This window comes from Pelophylax lessonae (genome assembly GCF_965119305.1).
Source record: "Pelophylax lessonae genome assembly, chromosome: 4".
Taxonomy (NCBI): Eukaryota; Metazoa; Chordata; class Amphibia; order Anura; family Ranidae; genus Pelophylax; species Pelophylax lessonae.
This window is the reverse complement of record NC_138771.1, coordinates 217,951,668-217,963,696: the sequence shown is the minus strand read 5'-3', so window position 1 is coordinate 217,963,696 and position 12,029 is coordinate 217,951,668.

The window sequence follows — 12,029 nt, the reverse complement described above, 5'->3', positions numbered from 1 at the left end:
TCCTCCTACTGCTCAACCATCCTTTTAGGGGTACAAACAATAATTAAATTGCGTGATAGTCTGTGTCGGTACGTGTTCCATACTCCTCCTCCTACTGCTCAACCATCCTTTTAGGGGTACAAACAATAGTAATTGGGGCCTAGTGTGGTGGTGTACGTTTGAGATACATACACTTTCTTTTTGATCATATTTTCTATTCCGCTATTCAATTAAAACCTTTGGGGATCAATTAAATTGCGTGATAGTCTGTGTCGGTACGTGTGAGATCCACCTTTCCAAGTTTTTGGGGTTCATCTCATACTTCTGAAGATTTGAGGGTGCTGCCTGTTCCATACTCCTCCTCCTACTCCTCAACCATCCTTTTAGGGGTACAAACAATAGTAATTGGGGCCTAGTGTGGTGGTGTACGTGCGAGATACATACACTTTTTTTTATCATATTTCCTATTCCGCTATTCAATAAAAACCTTTGAGGATCAATTGAATTGCGGGATAGTCTGTGTCGGTACGTGTGAGATCCACCTTTCCAAGTTTTTGGGGTTCATCTCATACTTCTGAAGATTTGAGGGTGCTGCCTGTTCCATACTCCTCCTCCTACTCCTCAACCATCCTTTTTGGGGGTACAAACAATAGTAATTGGGGCCTAGTGTGGTGGTGTACGTGTGAGATACATACACTTTCTTTTTGATCATATTTTCTATTCCGCTATTCAATTAAAACCTTTGGGGATCAATTAAATTGCGTGATAGTCTGTGTCGGTACGTGTGAGATCCACCTTTCCAAGTTTTTGGGGTTCATCTCATACTTCTGAAGATTTGAGGGTGCTGCCTGTTCCATACTCCTCCTCCTACTCCTCAACCATCCTTTTAGGGGTACAAACAATAGTAATTGGGGCCTAGTGTGGTGGTGTACGTGCGAGATACATACACTTTTTTTGATCATATTTCCTATTCCGCTATTCAATAAAAACCTTTGAGGATCAATTGAATTGCGGGATAGTCTGTGTCGGTACGTGTGAGATCCACCTTTCCAAGTTTTTGGGGTTCATCTCATACTTCTGAAGATTTGAGGGTGCTGCCTGTTCCATACTCCTCCTCCTACTCCTCAACCATCCTTTTTGGGGTACAAACAATAGTAATTGGGGCCTAGTGTGGTGGTGTACGTGTGAGATACATACACTTTCTTTTTGATCATATTTTCTATTCCGCTATTCAATTAAAATCTTTGGGGATCAATTAAATTGCGTGACAGTCTGTGTCGGTACGTGTGAGATCCACCTTTCCAAGTTTTTGGGGTTCATCTCATACTTCTGAAGATTTGAGGGTGCTGCCTGTTCCATACTCCTCCTCCTACTCCTTAACCATCCTTTTAGGGGTACAAACATTAGTAATTGGGGCCTAGTGTTGTGGTGTACGTGTGAGATACATACACTTTCTTTTTGATCATATATTCTATTCCGCTATTCAATTAAAAGCTTTGGGGATCAATTAAATTGCGTGATAGTCTGTGTCGGTACGTGTGAGATCCACCTTTGCAAGTTTTTGGGGTTCATCTCATACCTCTGAAGATTTGAGGGTGCTTCCTGTTCCATACTCCTCCTCCTACTGCTCAACCATCCTTTTAGGGGTACAAACAATAGTAATTGGGGCCTAGTGTGGTGGTGTACGTGTGAGATACATACACTTTCTTTTTGATCATATTTTCTTTTCCGCTATTCAATTAAAACCTTTGGGGATCAATTAAATTGCGTGATAGTCTGTGTCGGTACGTGTGAGATCCACCTTTCCAAGTTTTTGGGGTTCATCTCATACTTCTGAAGATTTGAGGGTGCTGCCTGTTCCATACTCCTCCTCCTACTGCTCAACCATCCTTTTAGGGGTACAAACAATAGTAATTGGGGCCTAGTGTGGTGGTGTACGTGCGAGATACATACACTTTTTTTGATCATATTTCCTATTCCGCTATTCATTAAAAACCTTTGAGGATCAATTGAATTGCGGGATAGTCTGTGTCGGTACGTGTGAGATCCACCTTTCCAAGTTTTTGAGGTTCATCTCATACTTCTGAAGATTTGAGGGTGCTGCCTGTTCCATACACCTCCTCCTACTCCTCAACCATCCTTTTAGGGGTACAAACAAAAGTAATTGCGGCCTAGTGCGGTGGTGTACGTGTGAGATACATACACTTTCTTTTTGATCATATTTTCTATTCCGCTATTCAATTAAAACCTTTGGGGATCAATTAAATTGCGTGATAGTCTGTGTCGGTACGCGTGAGATCCACCTTTCCAAGTTTTTGGGGTTCATCTCATACTTCTGAAGATTTGAGGGTGCTGCCTGTTCCATACTCCTCCTCCTACTGCTCAACCATCCTTTTAGGGGTACAAACAATAGTAATTGGGGCCTAGTGTGGTGGTGTACGTGTGAGATACATACACTTTCTTTTTGATCATATTTTCTATTCCGCTATTCAATTAAAACCTTTGGGGATCAATTAAATTGCGTGATAGTCTGTGTCGGTACGTGTGAGATCCACCTTTCCAAGTTTTTGGGGTTCATCTCATACTTCTGAAGATTTGAGGGTGCTGCCTGTTCCATACTCCTCCTCCTACTGCTCAACCATCCTTTTAGGGGTACAAACAATAGTAATTGGGGCCTAGTGTGGTGGTGTACGTGTGAGATACATACACTTTCTTTTTGATCATATTTTCTATTCCGCTATTCAATTAAAACCTTTGGGGATCAATTAAATTGCGTGATAGTCTGTGTCGGTACGTGTGAGATCCACCTTTCCAAGTTTTTGGGGTTCATCTCATACTTCTGAAGATTTGAGGGTGCTGCCTGTTCCATACTCCTCCTCCTACTCCTCAACCATCCTTTTAGGGGTACAAACAATAGTAATTGGGGCCTAGTGTGGTGGTGTACGTGTGAGATACATACACTTTCTTTTTGATCATATTTTCTATTCCGCTATTCAATTAAAACCTTTGGGGATCAATTAAATTGCGTGATAGTCTGTGTCGGTACGTGTGAGATCCACCTTTCCAAGTTTTTGGGGTTCATCTCATACTTCTGAAGATTTGAGGGTGCTGCCTGTTCCATACTCCTCCTCCTACTCCTCAACCATCCTTTTAGGGGTACAAACAATAGTAATTGGGGCCTAGTATGGTGGTGTACGTGTGAGATACATACACTTTCTTTTTGATCATATTTTCTATTCCGCTATTCAATTAAAACCTTTGGGGATCAATTAAATTGCGTGATAGTCTGTGTCGGTACGTGTGAGATCCACCTTTCCAAGTTTTTGGGGTTCATCTCATACTTCTGAAGATTTGAGGGTGCTGCCTGTTCCATACTCCTCCTCCTACTGCTCAACCATCCTTTTAGGGGTACAAACAATAGTAATTGGGGCCTAGTGTGGTGGTGTACGTGCGAGATACATACACTTTTTTTGATCATATTTCCTATTCCGCTATTCATTAAAAACCTTTGAGGATCAATTGAATTGCGGGATAGTCTGTGTCGGTACGTGTGAGATCCACCTTTCCAAGTTTTTGAGGTTCATCTCATACTTCTGAAGATTTGAGGGTGCTGCCTGTTCCATACACCTCCTCCTACTCCTCAACCATCCTTTTAGGGGTACAAACAATAGTAATTGCGGCCTAGTGCGGTGGTGTACGTGTGAGATACATACACTTTCTTTTTGATCATATTTTCTATTCCGCCATTCAATTAAAACCTTTGGGGATCAATTAAATTGCGTGATAGTCTGTGTCGGTACGTGTGAGATCCACCTTTCCAAGTTTTTGGGGTTCATCTCATACTTCTGAAGATTTGAGGGTGCTGCCTATTCCATACTCCTCCTCCTACTGCTCAACCATCCTTTTAGGGGTACAAACAATAGTAATTGGGGCCTAGTGTGGTGGTGTACGTGTGAGATACATACACTTTCTTTTTGATCATATTTTCTATTCCGCTATTCAATTAAAACCTTTGGGGATCAATTAAATTGCGTGATAGTCTGTGTCGGTACGTGTGAGATCCACCTTTCCAAGTTTTTGGGGTTCATCTCATACTTCTGAAGATTTGAGGGTGCTGCCTGTTCCATACTCCTCCTCCTACTGCTCAACCATCCTTTTAGGGGTACAAACAATAGTAATTGGGGCCTAGTGTGGTGGTGTACGTGTGAGATACATACACTTTCTTTTTGATCATATTTTCTATTCCGCTATTCAATTAAAACCTTTGGGGATCAATTAAATTGCGTGATAGTCTGTGTCGGTACGTGTGAGATCCACCTTTCCAAGTTTTTGGGGTTCATCTCATACTTCTGAAGATTTGAGGGTGCTGCCTGTTCCATACTCCTCCTCCTACTGCTCAACCATCCTTTTAGGGGTACAAACAATAGTAATTGGGGCCTAGTGTGGTGGTGTACGTGCGAGATACATACACTTTTTTTGATCATATTTCCTATTCCGCTATTCAATAAAAACCTTTGAGGATCAATTGAATTGCGGGATAGTCTGTGTCGGTACGTGTGAGATCCACCTTTCCAAGTTTTTGAGGTTCATCTCATACTTCTGAAGATTTGAGGGTGCTGCCTGTTCCATACTCCTCCTACTCCTCATCCATCCTTTTAGGGGTAGAAACAATAGTAATTGGGGCCTAGTGTGGTTTTGTACGTGCGAGATACATACACTTTCTTTTTGATCCAATTTTCTATTCCGCTATTCAATTAAAACCTTTGGGGATCAATTAAATTGCGTGATAGTCTGTGTCGGTACGTGTGAGATCCACCTTTCCAAGTTTTTGGGGTTCATCTCATACTTCTGAAGATTTGAGGGTGCTGCCTGTTCCATACTCCTCCTCCTACTCCTCAACCATCCTTTTAGGGGTACAAACAATAGTAATTGGGGCCTAGTGTGGTGGTGTACGTGTGAGATACATACACTTTCTTTTTGATCATATTTTCTAATCCGCTATTCAATTAAAACCTTTGGGGATCAATTAAATTGCGTGATAGTCTGTGTCGGTACGTGTGAGATCCACCTTTCCAAGTTTTTGGGGTTCATCTCATACTTCTGAAGATTTGAGGGTGCTGCCTATTCCATACTCCTCCTCCTACTCCTCAACCATCCTTTTAGGGGTACAAACAATAGTAATTGGGGCCTAGTGTGGTGGTGTACGTGTGAGATACATACACTTTCTTTTTGATCATATTTTCTATTCCGCTATTCAATTAAAACCTTTGGGGATCAATTAAATTGCGTGATAGTCTGTGTCGGTACGTGTGAGATCCACCTTTCCAAGTTTTTGGGGTTCATCTCATACTTCTGAAGATTTGAGGGTGCTGCCTGTTCCATACTCCTCCTCCTACTGCTCAACCATCCTTTTAGGGGTACAAACAATAGTAATTGGGGCCTAGTGTGGTGGTGTACGTGTGAGATACATACACTTTCTTTCTGATCATATTTTCTATTCCGCTATTCAATTAAAACCTTTGGGGATCAATTAAATTGCGTGATAGTCTGTGTCGGTACGTGTGAGATCCACCTTTCCAAGTTTTTGGGGTTCATCTCATACTTCTGAAGATTTGAGGGTGCTGCCTGTTCCATACTCCTCCTCCTACTCCTCAACCATCCTTTTAGGGGTACAAACAATAGTAATTGGGGCCTAGTGTGGTGGTGTACGTGTGAGATACATACACTTTCTTTTTGATCATATTTTCTATTCCGCTATTCAATTAAAACCTTTGGGGATCAATTAAATTGCGTGATAGTCTGTGTCGGTACGTGTGAGATCCACCTTTCCAAGTTTTTGGGGTTCATCTCATACTTCTGAAGATTTGAAGGTGCTGCCTGTTCCATACTCCTCCTCCTACTCCTCAACCATCCTTTTAGGGGTACAAACAATAGTAATTGGGGCCTAGTGTGGTGGTGTACGTGTGAGATACATACACTTTCTTTTTGATCATATTTTCTATTCCGCTATTCAATTAAAACCTTTGGGGATCAATTAAATTGCGTGATAGTCTGTGTCGGTACGTGTGAGATCCACCTTTCCAAGTTTTTGGGGTTCATCTCATACTTCTGAAGATTTGAGGGTGCTGCCTGTTCCATACTCCTCCTCCTACTGCTCATCCATCCTTTTAGGGGTACAAACAATAGTAATTGGGGCCTAGTGTGGTGGTGTACGTGTGAGATACATACACTTTCTTTTTGATCATATTTTCTATTCCGCTATTCAATTAAAACCTTTGGGGATCAATTAAATTGCGTGATAGTCTGTGTCGGTACGTGTGAGATCCACCTTTCCAAGTTTTTGGGGTTCATCTCATACTTCTGAAGATTTGAGGGTGCTGCCTGTTCCATACTCCTCCTACTACTGATCAACCATCCTTTTAGGGGTACAAACAATAGAAATTGGGGCCTAGTGTGGTGGTGTACGTGCGAGATACATACACTTTTTTTGATCATATTTCCTATTCCGCTATTCAATAAAAACCTTTGAGGATCAATTGAATTGCGGGATAGTCTGTGTCGGTACGTGTGAGATCCACCTTTCCAAGTTTTTGAGGTTCATCTCATACTTCTGAAGATTTGAGGGTGCTGCCTGTTCCATACTCCTCCTACTCCTCATCCATCCTTTTAGGGGTAGAAACAATAGTAATTGGGGCCTAGTGTGGTTTTGTACGTGCGAGATACATACACTTTCTTTTTGATCATATTTTCTATTCCGCTATTCAATTAAAACCTTTGGGGATCAATTAAATTGCGTGATAGTCTGTGTCGGTACATGTGGGATCCACCTTTCCAAGTTTTTGGGGTTCATCTAATACTTCTGAAGATTTGAGGGTGCTGCCTGTTCCATACTCCTCCTCCTACTCCTCAACCATCCTTTTAGGGGTACAAACAATAGTAATTGGGGCCTAGTGTGGTGGTGTACGTGTGAGATACATACACTTTCTTTTTGATCATATTTTCTATTCCGCTATTCAATTAAAACCTTTGGGGATCAATTAAATTGCGTGATAGTCTGTGTCGGTACGTGTGAGATCCACCTTTCCAAGTTTTTGGGGTTCATCTCATACTTCTGAAGATTTGAGGGTGCTGCCTGTTCCATACTCCTCCTCCTACTCCTCAACCATCCTTTTAGGGGTACAAACAATAGTAATTGGGGCCTAGTGTGGTGGTGTACGTGTGAGATACATACACTTTCTTTTTGATCATATTTTCTATTCCGCTATTCAATTAAAACCTTTGGGGATCAATTAAATTGCGTGACAGTCTGTGTCGGTACGTGTGAGATCCACCTTTCCAAGTTTTTGGGGTTCATCTCATACTTCTGAAGATTTGAGGGTGCTGCCTGTTCCATACTCCTCCTCCTACTGCTCAACCATCCTTTTAGGGGTACAAACAATAGTAATTGGGGCCTAGTGTGGTGGTGTACGTGTGAGATACATACACTTTCTTTTTGATCATATTTTCTATTCCGCTATTCAATTAAAACCTTTGGGGATCAATTAAATTGCGTGATAGTCTGTGTCGGTACGTGTGAGATCCACCTTTCCAAGTTTTTGGGGTTCATCTCATACTTCTGAAGATTTGAGGGTGCTGCCTGTTCCATACTCCTCCTCCTACTCCTCAACCATCCTTTTAGGGGTACAAACAATAGTAATTGGGGCCTAGTGTGGTGGTGTACGTGTGAGATACATACACTTTCTTTTTGATCATATTTTCTATTCCGCTATTCAATTAAAACCTTTGGGGATCAATTAAATTGCGTGATAGTCTGTTTCGGTACGTGTGAGATCAACCTTTCCAAGTTTTTGGGGTTCATCTCATACTTCTGAAGATTTGAGGGTGCTGCCTGTTCCATACTCCTCCTCCTACTCCTCAACCATCCTTTTAGGGGTACAAACAATAGTAATTGGGGCCTAGTATGGTGGTGTACGTGTGAGATACATACACTTTCTTTTTGATCATATTTTCTATTCCGCTATTCAATTAAAACCTTTGGGGATCAATTAAATTGCGTGATAGTCTGTGTCGGTACGTGTGAGATCCACCTTTCCAAGTTTTTGGGGTTCATCTCATACTTCTGAAGATTTGAGGGTGCTGCCTGTTCCATACTCCTCCTCCTACTGCTCAACCATCCTTTTAGGGGTACAAACAATAGTAATTGGGGCCTAGTGTGGTGGTGTACGTGCGAGATACATACACTTTTTTTGATCATATTTCCTATTCCGCTATTCAATAAAAACCTTTGAGGATCAATTGAATTGCAGGATAGTCTGTGTCGGTACGTGTGAGATCCACCTTTCCAAGTTTTTGAGGTTCATCTCAAACTTCTGAAGATTTGAGGGTGCTGCCTGTTCCATACTCCTCCTCCTACTCCTCAACCATCCTTTTAGGGGTACAAACAATAGTAATTGGGGCCTAGTGTGGTGGTGTACGTGTGAGATACATACACTTTCTTTTTGATCATATTTTCTATTCCGCTATTCAATTAAAACCTTTGGGGATCAATTAAATTGCGTGATAGTCTGTGTCGGTACGTGTGAGATCCACCTTTCCAAGTTTTTGGGGTTCATCTCATACTTCTGAAGATTTGAGGGTGCTGCCTGTTCCATACTCCTCCTCCTACTGCTCAACCATCCTTTTAGGGGTACAAACAATAGTAATTGGGGCCTAGTGTGGTGGTGTACGTGTGAGATACATACACTTTCTTTTTGATCATATTTTCTATTCCGCTATTCAATTAAAAACTTTGGGGATCAATTAAATTGCGTGATAGTCTGTGTCGGTACGTGTGAGATCCACCTTTCTAAGTTTTTGGGGTTCATCTCATACTTCTGAAGATTTGAGGGTGCTGCCTGTTCCATACTCCTCCTCCTACTCCTCAACCATCCTTTTAGGGGTACAAACAATAGTAATTGGGGCCTAGTATGGTGGTGTACGTGTGAGATACATACACTTTCTTTTTGATCATATTTTCTATTCCGCTATTCAATTAAAACCTTTGGGGATCAATTAAATTGCGTGATAGTCTGTGTCGGTACGTGTGAGATCCACCTTTCCAAGTTTTTGGGGTTCATCTCATACTTCTGAAGATTTGAGGGTGCTGCCTGTTCCATACTCCTCCTCCTACTGCTCAACCATCCTTTTAGGGGTACAAACAATAATTAAATTGCGTGATAGTCTGTGTCGGTACGTGTTCCATACTCCTCCTCCTACTGCTCAACCATCCTTTTAGGGGTACAAACAATAGTAATTGGGGCCTAGTGTGGTGGTGTACGTTTGAGATACATACACTTTCTTTTTGATCATATTTTCTATTCCGCTATTCAATTAAAACCTTTGGGGATCAATTAAATTGCGTGATAGTCTGTGTCGGTACGTGTTCCATACTCCTCCTCCTACTGCTCAACCATCCTTTTAGGGGTACAAACAATAATTAAATTGCGTGATAGTCTGTGTCGGTACGTGTTCCATACTCCTCCTCCTACTGCTCAACCATCCTTTTAGGGGTACAAACAATAGTAATTGGGGCCTAGTGTGGTGGTGTACGTTTGAGATACATACACTTTCTTTTTGATCATATTTTCTATTCCGCTATTCAATTAAAACCTTTGGGGATCAATTAAATTGCGTGATAGTCTGTGTCGGTACGTGTGAGATCCACCTTTCCAAGTTTTTGGGGTTCATCTCATACTTCTGAAGATTTGAGGGTGCTGCCTGTTCCATACTCCTCCTCCTACTCCTCAACCATCCTTTTAGGGGTACAAACAATAGTAATTGGGGCCTAGTGTGGTGGTGTACGTGCGAGATACATACACTTTTTTTGATCATATTTCCTATTCCGCTATTCAATAAAAACCTTTGAGGATCAATTGAATTGCGGGATAGTCTGTGTCGGTACGTGTGAGATCCACCTTTCCAAGTTTTTGGGGTTCATCTCATACTTCTGAAGATTTGAGGGTGCTGCCTGTTCCATACTCCTCCTCCTACTCCTCAACCATCCTTTTTGGGGTACAAACAATAGTAATTGGGGCCTAGTGTGGTGGTGTACGTGTGAGATACATACACTTTCTTTTTGATCATATTTTCTATTCCGCTATTCAATTAAAATCTTTGGGGATCAATTAAATTGCGTGACAGTCTGTGTCGGTACGTGTAAGATCCACCTTTCCAAGTTTTTGGGGTTCATCTCATACTTCTGAAGATTTGAGGGTGCTGCCTGTTCCATACTCCTCCTCCTACTCCTTAACCATCCTTTTAGGGGTACAAACAATAGTAATTGGGGCCTAGTGTTGTGGTGTACGTGTGAGATACATACACTTTCTTTTTGATCATATATTCTATTCCGCTATTCAATTAAAAGCTTTGGGGATCAATTAAATTGCGTGATAGTCTGTGTCGGTACGTGTGAGATCCACCTTTCCAAGTTTTTGGGGTTCATCTCATACCTCTGAAGATTTGAGGGTGCTGCCTGTTCCATACTCCTCCTCCTACTGCTCAACCATCCTTTTAGGGGTACAAACAATAGTAATTGGGGCCTAGTGTGGTGGTGTACGTGTGAGATACATACACTTTCTTTTTGATCATATTTTCTATTCCGCTATTCAATTAAAACCTTTGGGGATCAATTAAATTGCGTGATAGTCTGTGTCGGTACGTGTGAGATCCACCTTTCCAAGTTTTTGGGGTTCATCTCATACTTCTGAAGATTTGAGGATGCTGCCTGTTCCATACTCCTCCTCCTACTGCTCAACCATCCTTTTAGGGGTACAAACAATAGTAATTGGGGCCTAGTGTGGTGGTGTACGTGCGAGATACATACACTTTTTTTGATCATATTTCCTATTCCGCTATTCATTAAAAACCTTTGAGGATCAATTAAATTGCGGGATAGTCTGTGTCGGTACGTGTGAGATCCACCTTTCCAAGTTTTTGAGGTTCATCTCATACTTCTGAAGATTTGAGGGTGCTGCCTGTTCCATACACCTCCTCCTACTCCTCAACCATCCTTTTAGGGGTACAAACAATAGTAATTGCGGCCTAGTGCGGTGGTGTACGTGTGAGATACATACACTTTCTTTTTGATCATATTTTCTATTCCGCTATTCAATTAAAACCTTTGGGGATCAATTAAATTGCGTGATAGTCTGTGTCGGTACGTGTGAGATCCACCTTTCCAAGTTTTTGGGGTTCATCTCATACTTCTGAAGATTTGAGGGTGCTGCCTGTTCCATACTCCTCCTCCTACTGCTCAACCATCCTTTTAGGGGTACAAACAATAGTAATTGGGGCCTAGTGTGGTGGTGTACGTGTGAGATACATACACTTTCTTTTTGATCATATTTTCTATTCCGCTATTCAATTAAAACCTTTGGGGATCAATTAAATTGCGTGATAGTCTGTGTCGGTACGTGTGAGATCCACCTTTCCAAGTTTTTGGGGTTCATCTCATACTTCTGAAGATTTGAGGGTGCTGCCTGTTCCATACTCCTCCTCCTACTGCTCAACCATCCTTTTAGGGGTACAAACAATAGTAATTGGGGCCTAGTGTGGTGGTGTACGTGTGAGATACATACACTTTCTTTTTGATCATATTTTCTATTCCGCTATTCAATTAAAACCTTTGGGGATCAATTAAATTGCGTGATAGTCTGTGTTGGTACGTGTGAGATCCACCTTTCCAAGTTTTTGGGGTTCATCTCATACTTCTGAAGATTTGAGGGTGCTGCCTGTTCCATACTCCTCCTCCTACTCCTCAACCATCCTTTTAGGGGTACAAACAATAGTAATTGGGGCCTAGTGTGGTGGTGTACGTGTGAGATACATACACTTTCTTTTTGATCATATTTTCTATTCCGCTATTCAATTAAAACCTTTGGGGATCAATTAAATTGCGTGATAGTCTGTGTCGGTACGTGTGAGATCCACCTTTCCAAGTTTTTGGGGTTCATCTCATACTTCTGAAGATTTGAGGGTGCTGCCTGTTCCATACTCCTCCTCCTACTCCTCAA